At 40.4% G+C, this 15,491-nt stretch overlaps 1 protein-coding gene and 1 long non-coding RNA gene across 17 annotated transcripts in view; one reads left to right on the forward strand and one right to left on the reverse strand.

Moving 5' to 3' along the window:
• The window catches only part of LOC133256920 (uncharacterized), a 40,051-nt gene extending 24,800 nt beyond the window's left edge, over positions 1–15,251 (forward strand). The window contains exons 2-4 of the long non-coding RNA XR_009739333.1: positions 11,453–11,554; positions 14,059–14,255; positions 15,054–15,251. This is a non-coding gene — a long non-coding RNA (uncharacterized LOC133256920). The remainder of the gene's footprint in view (positions 1–11,452; positions 11,555–14,058; positions 14,256–15,053) is intronic.
• Positions 1–15,491, reverse strand: part of SLC8A1 (solute carrier family 8 member A1) — a 447,518-nt gene that overhangs the window by 121,558 nt on the left and 310,469 nt on the right. The gene's annotated exons all lie outside the window — the stretch shown is intronic.

Genomic DNA, 15,491 nt, shown 5'->3' on the forward strand with positions numbered 1-15,491 from the left:
GGGTAACCATAATAACAACTGCATACTTCAGTTTTCAGCAGAAGTGACTACACATTTTTGCCCTTAACTGAAGAGAAAACAACCATATGGACCTTGTTCTTAGCCAGTGCTCCATTAGCTAATTAAATTTGTAAAGCCCAACCATTGACAGACCACGGATTAGCCCCATTTTAATGACTCCATCCCTTTGGCAGAGCTAATGGTGTCTTGTTTCAGAGCAGACTAGGTAAATTGCCTCATTCTGAATAAGTTAGGAGGATTCGTGCAATAGAAATGGAATGTAAGCCATATAAAATGTATATGCATTTTTTAAAAGGTAAAAAGAAAAGACAAAGTGAACTTTAATGATATATTTTAAATATCCAATATATTCAAAATATTATCTTAACATATAATCAATATGCAATTTGTTAATGAAATCTTTTCTATTCCTTTTTTCATACTAAACCTTTGAAAGCTGGGATGTCTTTTACAGTTATGACATCTCTTCATGTAGATTACCCACATTTCAGTGATCTATTAGCCACAGATGGCTTGTGGCTAGCATATTGGACAGTGCAGGATTCCATGGTAGGGTTTTCTACTTCATTTTCCCCTCATTGTTCACACTTATGATCTTTTTCCAGAGTTGAGTATTTCACTTTCCACACCTGGATACTAGCTGAACACGCAGCCCTTTGTAGTGGTGAATGAACCTAAAGAAGTGATAATAGCCAGTCTACTCCCTATCAAGGAAAACAATTTCTTTTGAAAAACATTTACATCTTTTAGGTCTAAAAAGTGCTAGAGCCAGAAAAAGGCCCAAAATGTTTAGCCTGTTGACCCATTTTGAGTTGTGATTACAGAATATTTCAAGCATCTTAAGGCATGATGTGCAAATTTTGAGTCTGACAAACTCCAAAATTTTAACTTTCTGCTTCATTTGTGCTGTGTACAACTGATTCACGGCTACAGTGACCATCTTATCCTCACTAGAAACAGGAAAACAATTTGACAAAGGGATGGATTGTATTTGTATGATTTGTTGACATAAACATTTTCATTGAGACATGAAAATTAAGCAGATTTAATGAAAAGATTTCAAAGGAGGAAATAAAATTATAGAAAATCAGGTTATTTTCAGAGACTTCACCAATGTAGGGGAGATAAATATCTAAGGTTCTACTTTGTAATGATAACAGGACCAACAAAAGGATTGGGGCTAAGAAGAACCAACAAGAACCAACAAGACTGTGTTGTCCCCTGATTTCTGGAACATCCATGTAAATAAGCCTGTGTTACTACAAATAGCAGCGTTACGAAAAATGATCAAATTTTCATCTTAAAATCAGGGTATCTGCCACTTCCTCAACATCTATATACTTCTAGAATCAAAAGATGTCACTTCGTCACCTTGAGACATTTATTTTAATCTGTCCTGAATGTAATTATTCGATCAAGCTACTGTCACAAAATCCTATTAACTCAGAGACTGCATTATTCACTTCTTACTCATACCTGGATTCCAATGCTTATTAAATGCAAGTTTCACTCAGCCAGAATGAAGGGTAAGCCTTAAGGGTTCTTACATCTTTTTAATTTTAGGAATTGTTTCCTATCCAATCTCATGAATATCAGTCTCAAGGTGAGAATAAGTTTATGTTAAGAGTTCATCTTAATGATATATCTAGGCATTAAAAATTCAAAGAATGCCTAAAGGTTATAATAAAAATTAAGAATAAAACTCATCAAATGACTCAAATACTTCCTTTGATTATCCTAAATGGCAATCAGTGAACACATGAGCATTAGGAGCAGCGGAACAAGTATTAAAGTTTGAAGTAAAATGCCAGAGACAAAAGTTGTAGAGCATTATTTTCACTCCTAGAAACCAAACAGATGAGGAAAATTTGAAGGAAGTGGAGAATCAAGTATATTCCGGAAACAGAACTCATAAGGACATGAGCACTACATCTAACTAACTGCAGTCTTCTGAAGAGCCCAGCATCAATGGCTTTTTGTTTTTTCATAGATTTCTTTAAGAGACACTGTATCACTGCTGATCTTGATGGCATAAATGTGAGTTCATGTGAAAAAAACATGAGCCTGAATTACTCTGAATTGCAAAGTGGTGCAGAAGAGCTGAACTCTGAAGGGAAGATGTTTTAACATGTTTTTTTTCAAATGCATTTTCTTAATATACATATTAAAAAGGATAAGAGAAAAATCTAATAAGATTTTCTCTTTCCATAAGAATAAAATAAAAAAGTTAGGTGATAGGAAGGCCCTATGTTTCAGTTACTTGTGAGCATCTTTTGCCACTGGTAATCAATCAGTACCAGTGCAATCAATGTCTGAAGTTCATGTAAAAAAGATATTGACTCATTTAATTAATATCTTATTGACTCCTTTAGTCGGTATCTTTAGTTTCCTTGGACTTTTGTTCCCCCAAGAGACATGTTCCATCCAAAGGGAGCCCTCATCAGATGGCCAGCACTTTTCAATCATCCCTCAGAGGTGTCTGATTTCATCCTTTTATGGGAGAAATGCCTTTGGAGAGAGAGGTAGTGGATGTTGGCCCCTTGTATGATAAGACGTTGGATGATGAGGTCCGCAACTGTCTCATTTTCCTACAAATGACAGTATTCCACTTAAAACAAGCTCTACAGAAACCATGATTACAGTCTCTCAAACTAAATAAGGGATCCAAGGTAAGATAAAAATCTCTTTTCCTTGGTTTTCTAATTTCATCACTTGAAATGATTTTAAATGCTACACAAAATAAAGGTATACAGTGAACAAATCCACTTTACCAAAAAGATGAACATGACATGAAATGATTGCTTGAGAAAATATGAGGCGCGAAGTCCCCATATCAGAGATGCGGGTCCAAGTTTCCAAATCAGAATATGGGAATCATGCCATCTGGAATGTTCAGTTTAATAATCTATTAGGCCAGCCCTAGAAAATGTGTTAAGTTGATAAAACATAACCTCTCTTCCCCTCCTTTTTAAAGCATCATTAGGGGGCTGCTCTTTGGAGTTCCCCCGAGTTGCCATTTATTTTATTTGGAGGGATTCCTAGGACATGGCCTTAGAAGATGTCCTAGGTCTCGTTTCAAAGTATGCTGCAGCTCTTTAAAACTGGCCAGATGGAAGTAACCTTGAAGCTTATGAACCTGACTGCCTTCATAATCGCATCACCAGAGGGACTGCCTCTCCCTATAATTCAAGCTATCCAAGAGAACTGATATAACATGTATATCCACCTCCAGCCAAGGGGAGAGATGGTAGCATGGAGGAAGAAGGGACGATCAGGAACAAAAAGGAGAATGGTAGTCTCTGGCTTGTAGAAAGAACCCACTTATGCCTCAAGACAGTGAGTATTAAAGCAGATTCATCAAGTTTTTCTTCTGTGTCTCTCACTTTCTCATGACATGTCTCTTCCTTAGTCAGGGTTCCAAAGTCTCGCCTCTTCTCCTCTTTATCAAATCTTTATGGCAAGAATAAATCTAAATCTCATTTACAATCTCTCCTGGAAATCACTAGGCACTTGTATGTCAAAGGTAGTGAACTTGAAGTCAAGAAAATACTCCTTGAATGTTAATTTTTCAGGTACCCCTGGTACCTGGGCAGAAAAGGGAGGGAATGGAGAGAGATCCTTGGCCCTTTGTACCAGAGACTGGCAGCTTGTCTGGGAATGCAACAGAACCCCCTTTTCCCTGGGCATCATTCTGGGGTTTTGGTTACTACACTTGGAAATGAAATTATACAGAGGGCAATGGCTTTTCCCTTTGGCACATCAATCAATCAATCAACTCTGTTTGGAAGGTTCTATAAATAGGAAAGAGTAGAATAATTTGGGCACAAGAGAAATCCTTGGGGCCTTCAGCCTCCTCTTCCCCAATGGAAAGCAAACAAGGGTTGAAAAGAGAAACCAGAAGGCAACAAGGGTCATTTCTCCTCTCTTGTATCCACTGAAGTCTAAATGTTCCTTAAAGAATTCAGAAGTCTGAGCACAGAATTCTGAGCATGCTGATTTTTGAGGGGAAAAGAATCAGAGAATGTCAAGTTTGGGAGGCTTTTGAGGTTGTTCATTCCAGAGATGAATGTTCCATGCTTCCCTCCCACACCCACACCAGATGCCATTCATTTATTCATTCATTTGCCAATTCTTTATAAACACAATTATGTGCTGGAGACTGTTCCTGGGGTGGGTTTTGCCCAGAGAAACAAAAGAGGGGAAAAAATCTTTGTCCTCTCCTTGAGGTGAGACAGATGTATACAATATATAAAATAAATAATTAAAGTCTGCTGCTGCTGCTGCTGCGTCGCTTCAGTCGTGTCCGACTCTGTGTGACCCCATAGACGGCAGCCAGCCAGGCTTCCCGTCCCTGGGATTCTCCAGGCAAGAAAACTGGAGTGGGTTGCCATTTCCCTCTCCAATGCATGAAAGTGAAAAGTGAAAGTGAAGTCGCTCAGTCGTGTCTGACTCTAGCGACCCCATGAACTGTAGCCTACCAGGCTCCTCCGTCCATGGGATTTTCTATAATACTATAAATACTATGGAAAAAATAGACTTTTGGAGATGAGGAGTGCTGGGTGAGGGGCAGCAGTTGTCATTCTAAGTTATATGATCAAGATAGGCTTTATTGAGAATGTGGCACATAAGAAAAGGTTTCAAGAACAGGGAACTATACGCAATATTTTGTAATAACCTATACAGGAAAAGAATCTGGAAAAGAATACACACACACACACATATATATACACACACATATGTATATACATATATTCTTATATACATAACCAAATTACCATGTTGTACTCCTCAAACTAACATGATATTGTAAGTCAACTATATTTTAATAAAAGAAGATGGCAAAAAGAGGAATAAGGTTAACATTTAAAGGTTTAAAACATGTATCACAATAGGTAATACATGCTAAGTGCCTCTGATAAAATAAAGGCATCTGATAAGCTACAGAAATAATGTCTGTCACTGCTGACAAGTTGCATGACCTTTGAGAAACAAAGTTATATTTCGTTTCAATTTTCCTAACTGTCCAATAAAAGTTGAAACAACAAAAAAAAAAGAAGAAGAAAAGGCTTCAAGAAATAAGAGAGTTAGCTATCCATATTTTGGAGGGAGGCAGAAATAAAGACACAAGTTTGAGCAAACATGGGGAAATAGGGAAGCCTGGTGTGCTTCAGTCCATGGGGTCACAAAGAGTTGGACACGACTGAGTGTCTGAACAACAACCAAAGTAAGGATGGCTCAGGCAGTACACAGATACTAAGGCAGAAGCTTGCTAGTCTTGTTTATGGTTTAAGGAAACTATGTGGCTGGAGAAAATGTGATCCAGGAGGAAAGATGAGAAGTGAAAGCAGAGTGGTGGGGGGAAGGGTCATCCATGTAGGCCATGGAGACTCTCGAAATGACTTTGGTTCTGAGCAAAATGGGGAGAAATGTTTTGAGCACAGAAGGGATATAACCTGACAAGCTTTAAAGAATCACTCTGGCACCTTTGTTGAGAACAGGTTGTAGAGATAAGGGTGGGAGCCAGGAGGCTACTATAATTCCAGCAAAAGATGAGAGTGCCTCAGAACACAACAGTAATATTTAGGAAGGCAGACTGCATACCACAGATGCCGGCACATGGGTGGATGTGATGGTGGGAATCTTTGGTAAGTCTATTCTGATTGCTTCCCTTTTCTCAGGGAGCTGGGAAGCAAGATCACCAGCTGAGAGTAGGGGGACAGAGGCTGGGAGGTACTGGACATCTGAGTGGAGCAAAGGCTTGACTAAAATAGCTTAGGAAAGGGGGAAAGGGAATGACTAGGGAGGTACATACAGATTGACGGATGGCATCATCAAGTGCTTTCTACTCAATTTTGCCTTCTTTCCCACAAGTATCAAAATCTTTCTCTACCCAGAGCTCCAAGCAGGCCTACTGACTGATCAGAATTGGTAGATGAGAGAATGTGTCTTTGCCAGTTCTAAACCTAACTGGGTTAGTTAGTGGGTTAGTTCTAACCTAACCCAATCCTTTGGTAAACTGAGATTTAGAACATTTCTTTTAAACTTCCATCTCTGTGTGTGGTTTGCCAATTACAGATTGGCTAGTGCTCTACTACGTAAAATAATTAGGATGCCTATGACAGCACCCTTATGGCAGAAAGTGAAGAGGAACTCAAAAGCCTCTTGATGAAAGTGAAAGTGGAGAGTGAAAAAGTGGGCTTAAAGCTCAACATTCAGAAAATGAAGATCATGGCATCTGGTCCCATCACTTCATGGGAAATAGATGGGGAAACAGTGGAAACAGTGTCAGACTTTATTTTTCTGGGCTCCAAAATCACTACAGATGGTGACTGCAGCCATGAAATTAAAAGACGCTTACTCCTTGGAAGGAAAGTTATGACCAACCTAGATAGCATATTCAAAAGCAGAAACATTACTTTGCCAACAAAGGTTCGTCTAGTCAAGGCTATGGTTTTTCCTGTGGTCATGTATGGATGTGAGAGTTGGACCGTGAAAAAGGCTGAGTGCCGAAGAATTGATGCTTTTGAACTGTGGTATTGGAGAAGAGTCTTGAGAGTCTCTTGGACTGTAAGGAGATCCAACCAGTCCATTCTGAAGGAGATCAGCCCTGGGATTTCTTTGGAAGGAATGATGCTAAAGCTGAAACTCCAGTACTTTGGCCACCTCATGCAAAGAGTTGACTCACTGGAAAAGAATCTGATGCTGGGAGGGATTGGGGGCAGGAGGAGAAGTTGACGACAGAGGATGAGATGGCTGGATGGCATCACTGACTCGATGGACGTGAGTCTGAGTGAACTCCGGGAGTTGGTGATGGACAGGGAGGCCTGGCGTGCTGCAATTCATGGGGTCGCAAAGAGTCGGACATGACTGAGCGACTGATCTGATCTGATCTAAATATCATGTACTGAGAGGACATGATGACTCAGGCTCTTGGGTATTCATGCTATATGACAAGGGCATCAACTGTAGCTGAATGTCTGAAACATGAGCTCTGTTAACATGGCAGGAAGAAGACACCTTCTTACTCAATTTCTACTTCACTTTTAGTTTTTTGCATTCCAGCTCAAGGTTATATACCTTTTTCACCTCCTGGCTTCAATTTTCAAAAGGTTCCAGGGAGACCAGCAGGGTTTCTGTTTTGAAAAACTGGCATGACTTTTCAACTAGACCCAACCGCATCACAACTAATTTCAATAAATTGAGGAGATGATGAAGAATGTTAGTCACCACTGAATGAGGTGTGTATGCTTGCTTCTGCAATTTAAAGGAAAAAAAGAAAAAGGTTCATTAAGTCATCTTAAAAGGGCCCTTACCACAAAATGAAATTTGGAGAAAGGGTAAATCTGAAATGCAAATGACTTTCCTGTTTCACTAGCAATTTAGTACTACCTAATGAACGCTGAGTCATCAAAGCATTTCTTGTTATTTCTGCACCCACAATGGGAATCGGTTTCTGACCTTTAAAACACCCTACTCTTCTGAACTGCTTTTTATGAGTTATTTCTCCAGTCTCCTTCCCACTCAGTTTACTTCTTGGAAGGCTTGTTGACCTTTATCATCATTCCTCTCTCTTACCCAATCTTAAGTCTGCTCATCATTCTGTCTTTTATGTCAATTACAGTTTCTGAGAATGCTTAAGTTTAGAAGGACCATTAACACCATGAGGTCAGACACAGTTGTAAACACATGACCAGAGTGAGCTCACATGTGACAGACTCCTTGTTAGATTTTTATCAAGATCTTCATTTTTCAAGTGGTCTATCATCTTTGGAAAAATTAGGCTATTTTTAAGCAGATTGTTCCTTTGTCTTTCCAATCTAGAAATAATAATTATGTCTTTCCAATCTAGAACATAATAATAAGTTCATATCCATTGCATGGGTGATGCCATCCAGCCATAGAACCATGATTCTATACTTAGTCAAAATTTGGTGAACACAGTGTAAAGCAAAAATAAAAGGAATTTTGAATGAAAGTATAATATATTCTTCAGTATACTGTATTTTTCTTAATTTTGAAATATATAAGTATTTTATATAATTTAAGCAACAAAGAGGAGGGGGGGTGAGGAAAGATCATTTCAATATGGCCCAGGAAGAGGGCAGAGGAGAAGACATAATTACTATGCAACCTAAGGCAAGACATGGGCATCCCAGATGGTGCTAGTGGTAAAGAACCTGCCTGCCAATGCAGGAGACGAAAGAAACGCAGATTCGATCCCTGGGTTGGGAAGATCCCCTGGAGAAGGGCATGGCAATCCACTCCAGTATTCTTGCCTAGAGAATCCCATGGACAGAGGTCTGGCAGGCTATGGTCCATAGGGTCACAAAGAGTCAGACATGACTGAAGCGATTTAGCACGCATGGAAGGCAGGACACCAAGTGATGGTCCCTTTTTCTGGTGACTATCTCATAAATACTTGTCACCAAAAGCTAGTCAGAAGAAACGCAGTATCTTGAAGGCATCATGAGTACCTCAAAGAAGCAAGGAGAGGGTACGAAAGAGTAAAGACTTCCTGGCTTTTTCTTTCCTCCAGGAAACATTATTTTCGAATTTTTAGGCATAGTGGCTTGGACTCAGAGCTCTTCTTCATGGCACAGTGCTATCTTCTTTTAGCACCTACATGGAGAACTCATTTGGAGAGTCCTCTGGATGGAATCCATACATTGGGGACCACAGAGCATATGTATGGAGGTGGGACTGGGGGTGGGCAAGAGGGATAAGGTTAAGTCAGGACCAAGCAGCTGACTATAGGCTATCAAATAGGACACTCAGGTCTGACTGGTGGAAGCAACATTATCAGTAGCTGCAGGTCCATACTGGCCAGAATTTATGAACTCAACTGTGGTGTGCCAACTCTAAATCTTTATAGTCTAAAATAGATGACCAAGTTCACTCTTTACTGTAGGCCATCATCTTGTACTTCAGAAAGGATAGTGCATTTTTACTTTAGATATTCAGCCTCATATTTCAGTTTCTGGTGATATCAGCAGACATGATAATTTGCTGGGAAGATTACCATGTGACTCAGGAATAAAACCTACCATTAAAGGTCAGAGACATGTACTTAGAACTGCATTTCTGGCTTCATATCCCATCCCCTTACACACACAGTCCACAGTTCAGAAAATCAGCTTTTTCCATACAAGATGGGTTTGACCAGTAGATGGAGTAAGTGTTTCCCAGAACCTTGTATCTGCTAATTAATGATGCAGTCTTTCAAGAAGGGACAGAGCCATGCCCAGCAACTCAATATTGAGCTTTATGTACAATTGTAGCTGGTGAACGCAGTGAATGACATGGACAGCTCTTGCTTTGTAAAGGATGAGGCCATGTCATGGACAAATAACTGAATAGGAGAATTAGCAGTAGGGAAGCAGTGGGATACAGAGGAAAAGGGGTGCTTGCACAATTTTGCTTAACACCAGCCCAGTCTCTGGGGGACAATCCCAAGTGCAATTTTTCCCCCCTCATCTTAAATGTTTTTCAAAACTGATCCTTTTATTCTGTGGTTTTGGGGGAGAAGGGAATGGGGAAAAGTCCACTTTGCAGCCTTGTAAGAAGAGAGTTGTATCAAATCTCGCAGGCTGCCAAGCCTTTCTTTTGGCAGAAGTGCTAGGGATATTTCACTGAGGATAATTTATCACGCTTGCTCTGGGTGTTCCAAATTTGCAAGCTATGGCTAGTTTCCAGAGACAGCAGGGCAATAAACTCCACTTTCCTAAAAGAAAAACAGTAACTGCAACACCTTTCAATTAAACAGGCCATGGAAAATGAACAGGCACAGATGATCATGGATCTTCAGAAATCTTCAGAATGCCTGTGCTTGGCTGCTGGTGGTGGCAATAACAATGGTGTAGCTCAAGAAGCCTAGACTGAGGGTCTTGGGAATCGGCAAAGCATCTGCTTCTACATCTGTTTCTCTCTGTATATTTTTATGTAAGAATATGCACATACATACATATGTGAGAGGGCTAGACAGCATATTAAAAAGTAGAGACATTACTTTGCCAACAAATGTCTTTCTAGTCAAAGCTATGGTTTTTCCTGTGGTCATGTATGGATGTGTGGGCTGGACCATAAAGAAGGCTGAGCGCCGAAGAATTGATGCTTCTGAACTGTGGTGTTGCAGAAGACTCTTGAGAGACCCCTGAACTGCAAGGAGATCCAACCAGTCAATCCTAAAGGAAATCAATCCTGAATATTCATTAGAAGGACTGAGATGAAGCTTTGGGCACCTGATGCCAAGAGTCTGCTCATTAGAAAGGACCCTGATGCTGGGAAAGATCAAAGAAAGGAGAAGAAGGGGACGACAGAGCATGAGACGGTTGGATGGCATTACCGACTCAATGGACATGAGTTTGAGCAAGCTCTGGGAGATGGTGAAGGACAGGGAAGCCTGGCGTGCTGCAGTCCATGGGGTCACAAAGAGTTGGACACTGAACAACTGAACAGCAACACACATGTGAACCCTCACATGTTCAAGACCAAAACAGAACTGTTGGATGCTATCAGAATTATAGCCTCCTTCACTATGAAACCAGTCAAGTCTTTCTTATTGTCTCTGAAGTCTGCTTTTCCCAACTCCTTCCTCACCTTCCAGGTATCCTCAGGGTGCTTCCTTGATAATCCAAGGCCCTGAGGAGCAGGAAACAAACAGCAACTCCCTCCAGATAAGTGAGCCATGTTGGGACTTGTCCTCACCGCCTCAGCTCTTCCTAACTATATCCCATGTCCTTTATGCTTTCAAGGTGAGGGTTCCAGAAGCTACTTAGCAAATCACTTACTTGTACATTACGTTAACTCAAGTCACATATCAGTATCTTATAAGCAACTTCCAGGCCAGCATTCAGAGGATTAACAGATGGTGTGCATTTTGAGTGGGCAATTTGTACATAAAAGGAGGGGTGTGTGAGGACAGACTCTCACCCCAAGTAGGACACCACCTTCAGAGGCTCCTTCTACTTTGGTGGTCCAGGATCACACCATCTGCTTCTATGGACATACCCAGAACCTGCTCATTACAGAAACAGCCCAGGACCACTCCAGTGATGTGAGTTTTGCAGGACAGGAGAACTCAGAGGTCACTCAGGTCACTTTCCTCTCCAGGAAACACAGGGCAGACTTCTACTTAGTTTTGTTCTCCTGACTTTTGTTTCTATGGATTGTTTACGGATTGACAGGATCAATTCCTATGGAGCAGAGGACTACCTTGGGCCAGACTCTACCTTCAAATTCAGAGACACTGTAAGGCAAAATAGGGTCTAATGAGTTTTATAATGCATTAGAAATATCTTCCTACTTTTTAGGGGGATGCTAATCCATATGACTTCTTCAATCCTTGCCCTCTCTTGCCCTGCTAAAGCATTTATAAGAAATGGCACACAGAAGGAGCTCAATAGATATTAGTTCTTATTTTTGCCCTCAACAGGTATTCCGATCCTGTGCCCCAGGTCCCAAATCCGAGTGGAGCTCTCCTCTTGTTTTTCATGATCCTACCAAACTGCTCTGCTCTAGGATGACACCTGACAAGGTAAACTGCATTTAGGTGTTAATGGGTGACTGTGGGTTGACAGATAAGCCTTCAGAGTCTACGTTATTTCTTGACCTGTGCCTCTCCTTTGGGCTTCAGCTTCTATCAGGCTTCTCCTCTGTTCTGTGTGATCCTTCAGATGCTTCTCTTTCTTGCCCTCAAGTTCTTTCCATTTAGCTAACTAGAGGTCATCTTTCAGGAAGTCGTTTAATGGGGTTGGTGGTGTTCTGAGCCCAGAGGATTCTTCTCATTGTAGAGTGAACTGTGATCCCAACCTTTATTCTAGACTATGTACAGAAAACAGTTCATCAGAGCAACAAGATAAGGTTTAGCTAACACGATCCCACCTGTTGGTCCGTGAAACCACAAATTTCAAGATTTTAATTACAAAATTCACACACACCCACCCACCATGCTCATTTCCTACAGTTATGTAACTTAACAAATAAGCCCATCTAAGTTTTACCTGGATGGCGACAGAAATGGGGTTAAAAAATAAAAAATATTAAGTAACCATATGTTTAATTTATACTTTACCTAATAGAATAATGCTGTATTCTGAAATAAATCAACATGTGATGAACAGGTTGCATGAAGGCTTGTCTTTACATATAGGCCTACAGGCCAATATTAAGAGGAAAGAAAAAACAAACCTTAGTCTTCAGCAAAGGGACACAGCTTTCAGAATGTCATGAGAGATTCTATTTCAACTACTTGCAGTTAACTTGAAAATCCTTTTAACTCTGACACCGTTATTAATGAAAACTGCAATTAGTAAACACTTTGGTTCTAAATTTCACTTTATCAATATTTCCTCTCTCTGCTACCTATTAGTACTCTGGACTACTAGGCTTACATTTTTTAAAAAGGCCCTATTTTCCACTGCTAGCTGTGTTTTGTTTGGATAAACTCAGGGCAAACAGTGTGTAATTTCTGCATTGTGAAAAAGGGAATGACAATACATTAGACAGAACATTTTTGAATAAAGAATTAGCAACTAGAAAGACTGAAAACAAATTTGGTATGACCAAGTAGGCCATAATTAGCATGATACATTTTTGTTGGCTGAATTTTATGTATATGGAGCAGAAGCAGGAAAAGAGGAAGCACATGTAGGCCTTAGTCTATGTACTTTTCTGATTTTACGGATGATTACATTTCTCCAAGGCCTCTAATGCCTTATAAAAGATGAACACATTCTTCTGGGAGGAAAAGCCAATTAACTTCCTTGTGTGCAGAGACTGGTAACCTTGCCTCTTCTATCTTGGGTTTCAGCGGGACACCCTCATCTTTGGATGAAAAATGCTGACCAGTGGAATCTTGGCTAAGAGTGCAGTGTCCTGGCCTCATGCCCAGCTTTTGTGGCAGGGAGTTACCCCCCGAGTCCTTTTTTTTTTTTTTTTTTAACTAACACTAAAGTTGTGACTTCGAAAGCAAGATTTGCTAGTGCAGCAGAGGAAACTGGGCTTTCCTTTTATAGCTATCAAAATCAAGTCTTATGTTTCCTTGCAACACTCAACTGGCCTCTTTGGTCTGATATAATCACAATATTCATAAAAATCTTGGTGGGAGAAGTTAAGGAGAGACAAGAGCATGCAGGATTCCCCCAGTTTTGGGGAGCTCCATCTATGTGGCCCTGTCAAGAGGGATGCAGGAGAAGGACTGTGGAGTGAAGGTGAACCCTGATATGTGCGTATCCACAGAGGAGTAACCGCAGAGAACAATGAGAAAGGGAGAATGAAGGGCAGCTGTCATTGACCTTGTAGGCTTCCTGCACGGGATTAAAAGTCAGAAACTGGCGGATGCTTCCGAGGAGTCTTCATGGCCATTCCTCATCCCCTGCTGTCAGCACATGACAAAGTGTGCTGTGGCTAGCAGCAAATTCTTTCCAAACATTGCAAAATATTGGTCGTGTTCCCTTCAGTCTCTCATCAACCCATAAGAGGTCACAGGAGATGTTAGAAATGCTCTGTCCAATTCAATGTCCAATTCAAAGAAACAGAAATGGAATTGAAATACACTCTTGGAGTTTCCTTCAGTGATGCTTTCAGATATAACAAAACTTACAAACATTTTAAAATAGACCTAAAACCACCTCAGATCTCAGGTATTTTTCTCCTTTTGGCCTTCCATTCTAATAAATGGTTAGCCTACCTAACAAGTAACTGTCTTCTAAAATCACTTCAGCTTATAGCAATGATACTTAAGTTTTAGAAAGAGTCCTAAAGGAGTTGAATCAGTATCTTAATTGGCATTATAATGTCCAAAACAGAGATGTGATTAGAATTTAGTTTCCCATTCATGAGGTGGTTTGAAAATTGTGATTTAGCCCCTGTACAGCTTGCCTAGAGTAGGATAGCTTTTAAAAAATCAACATGTCTTTCTGTCAGAGTTTGGTTAGGCACAATTTGACTGAAATTACACCTAGTAAATAAGATTATTTTTATTTTGTTTGAGAGACATAGATAACTATTCCTTATGTTTCTTTTTTTTTCCCATCTCAGGCAAATGAGGCCAACTTTCTTGCATCTCTGAATCTGTAGCCTTGCAACTGGCTGGCAATGATCTTGAGAAGGAATAACTGTGGCTATGACTTAGATGTTTCTTTGAAGAAAATAAAAGAGAAATGCAGACAAAGGAAGGGGAAAAGACAAGGGAGGAGGAGAAACAGTAGAGAGAAGAAGAAAAGAGGTAAAGGAAGGTAAGAAAGAAGAGGTTCTGTGAAGAAAAAAGAAAGAATTTAAGTCATCAGAGCTTCCAAGGGAATATCAACTCTGATAGCCGAGACACCTCTAACTTGGCTCCTTCACCTCCTGAGTGAGGGAGAGCATCATTTCTAAAGGCGGTCTCATGTGAGTCTGGCACATGCTTGATGCTTTGCCATCATTGCATAGGTGCTTCTTGGAAGGTCCCAAGCCCGGCCGCCCACTGGACACGGGTCTTTGTGCCTTTGGTTTGTCACATGCTGGCCAACTAGCCGGCTAATCTGGAGACTGGTTTAACCCCAGGGCTCTTTTGATTTCTTTTTCTGACATAGCAGTACTTCCATTAAGAAAAAGGCACTCAGCTATTAACTTCTGCTAACTCTGAACCTGGCCAATGAGCTAGAAGCATGTGCAATTCTGTGTCTATTTCAGGGCATGGATGTGGGGGCGGTGAAAACTCTGCTTGGTTTGGAGCTCTTTGCATTCATCTCACTCTTCCCAGCCGGCTCTGTCTTCTTTGTTCATCCTTTCCCTGACAGGCTGCCTGATGCTTACAAGAACGGTGCAGGATTCCAACAGGCTCAGACTGGATGGAGGAAGGAAAGAGCACAGGAATAGCTCCCTTTCTTAATAGTTTAAAAAAAAAAATTACATTTTTTAAAAAAGAGAATGCCTGAGTGATCTTAAATACTAGTCATTGCTATTTGAATGCTTTATTTTCTAAAGAGGGGAATTTAAACCCCATATACTATATAATCTTTGTATTCCTATATCTTTTCTTTCTCTCTCCCTAGGTTTTGGAACTTACTGGAGAAAAAAAGCCCATGTGCGCCTAGTCTCTGGTGCTTTTGATCACTACATTGCAATGTCTAATATACTAAACGTTGGCCCTGGGAAAGCAAACAGCAAACAACAGGTTATGGATACAAATAATTAATTAAATACCTGTCTGATTCATTTCAATGAAGTAAATACTTTAATCATAACAACAGTTTTTTTTCCTAATCTGTTGGATTGTCAGTGTATTAGAAGTGAGCATATCCTAATTTATAATAGGAGGAGTGGGTAAGGCTGAACGAGATGTTTGCTCCCTTTATGTAACCATCAGAGACAAAACAGGAATGAGCCTCCATGAAGCAGAGTGGGTCTTGCCCAGAAATTACACAGGTAACCAACTAAGTATTTGTGAGCCCATCATAGTTTGGCCACAAATACATCCACCACAAAGATAT

This window comes from Bos javanicus, chromosome 11 (assembly GCF_032452875.1).
Source record: "Bos javanicus breed banteng chromosome 11, ARS-OSU_banteng_1.0, whole genome shotgun sequence".
Lineage (NCBI taxonomy): Eukaryota > Metazoa > Chordata > Mammalia > Artiodactyla > Bovidae > Bos > Bos javanicus.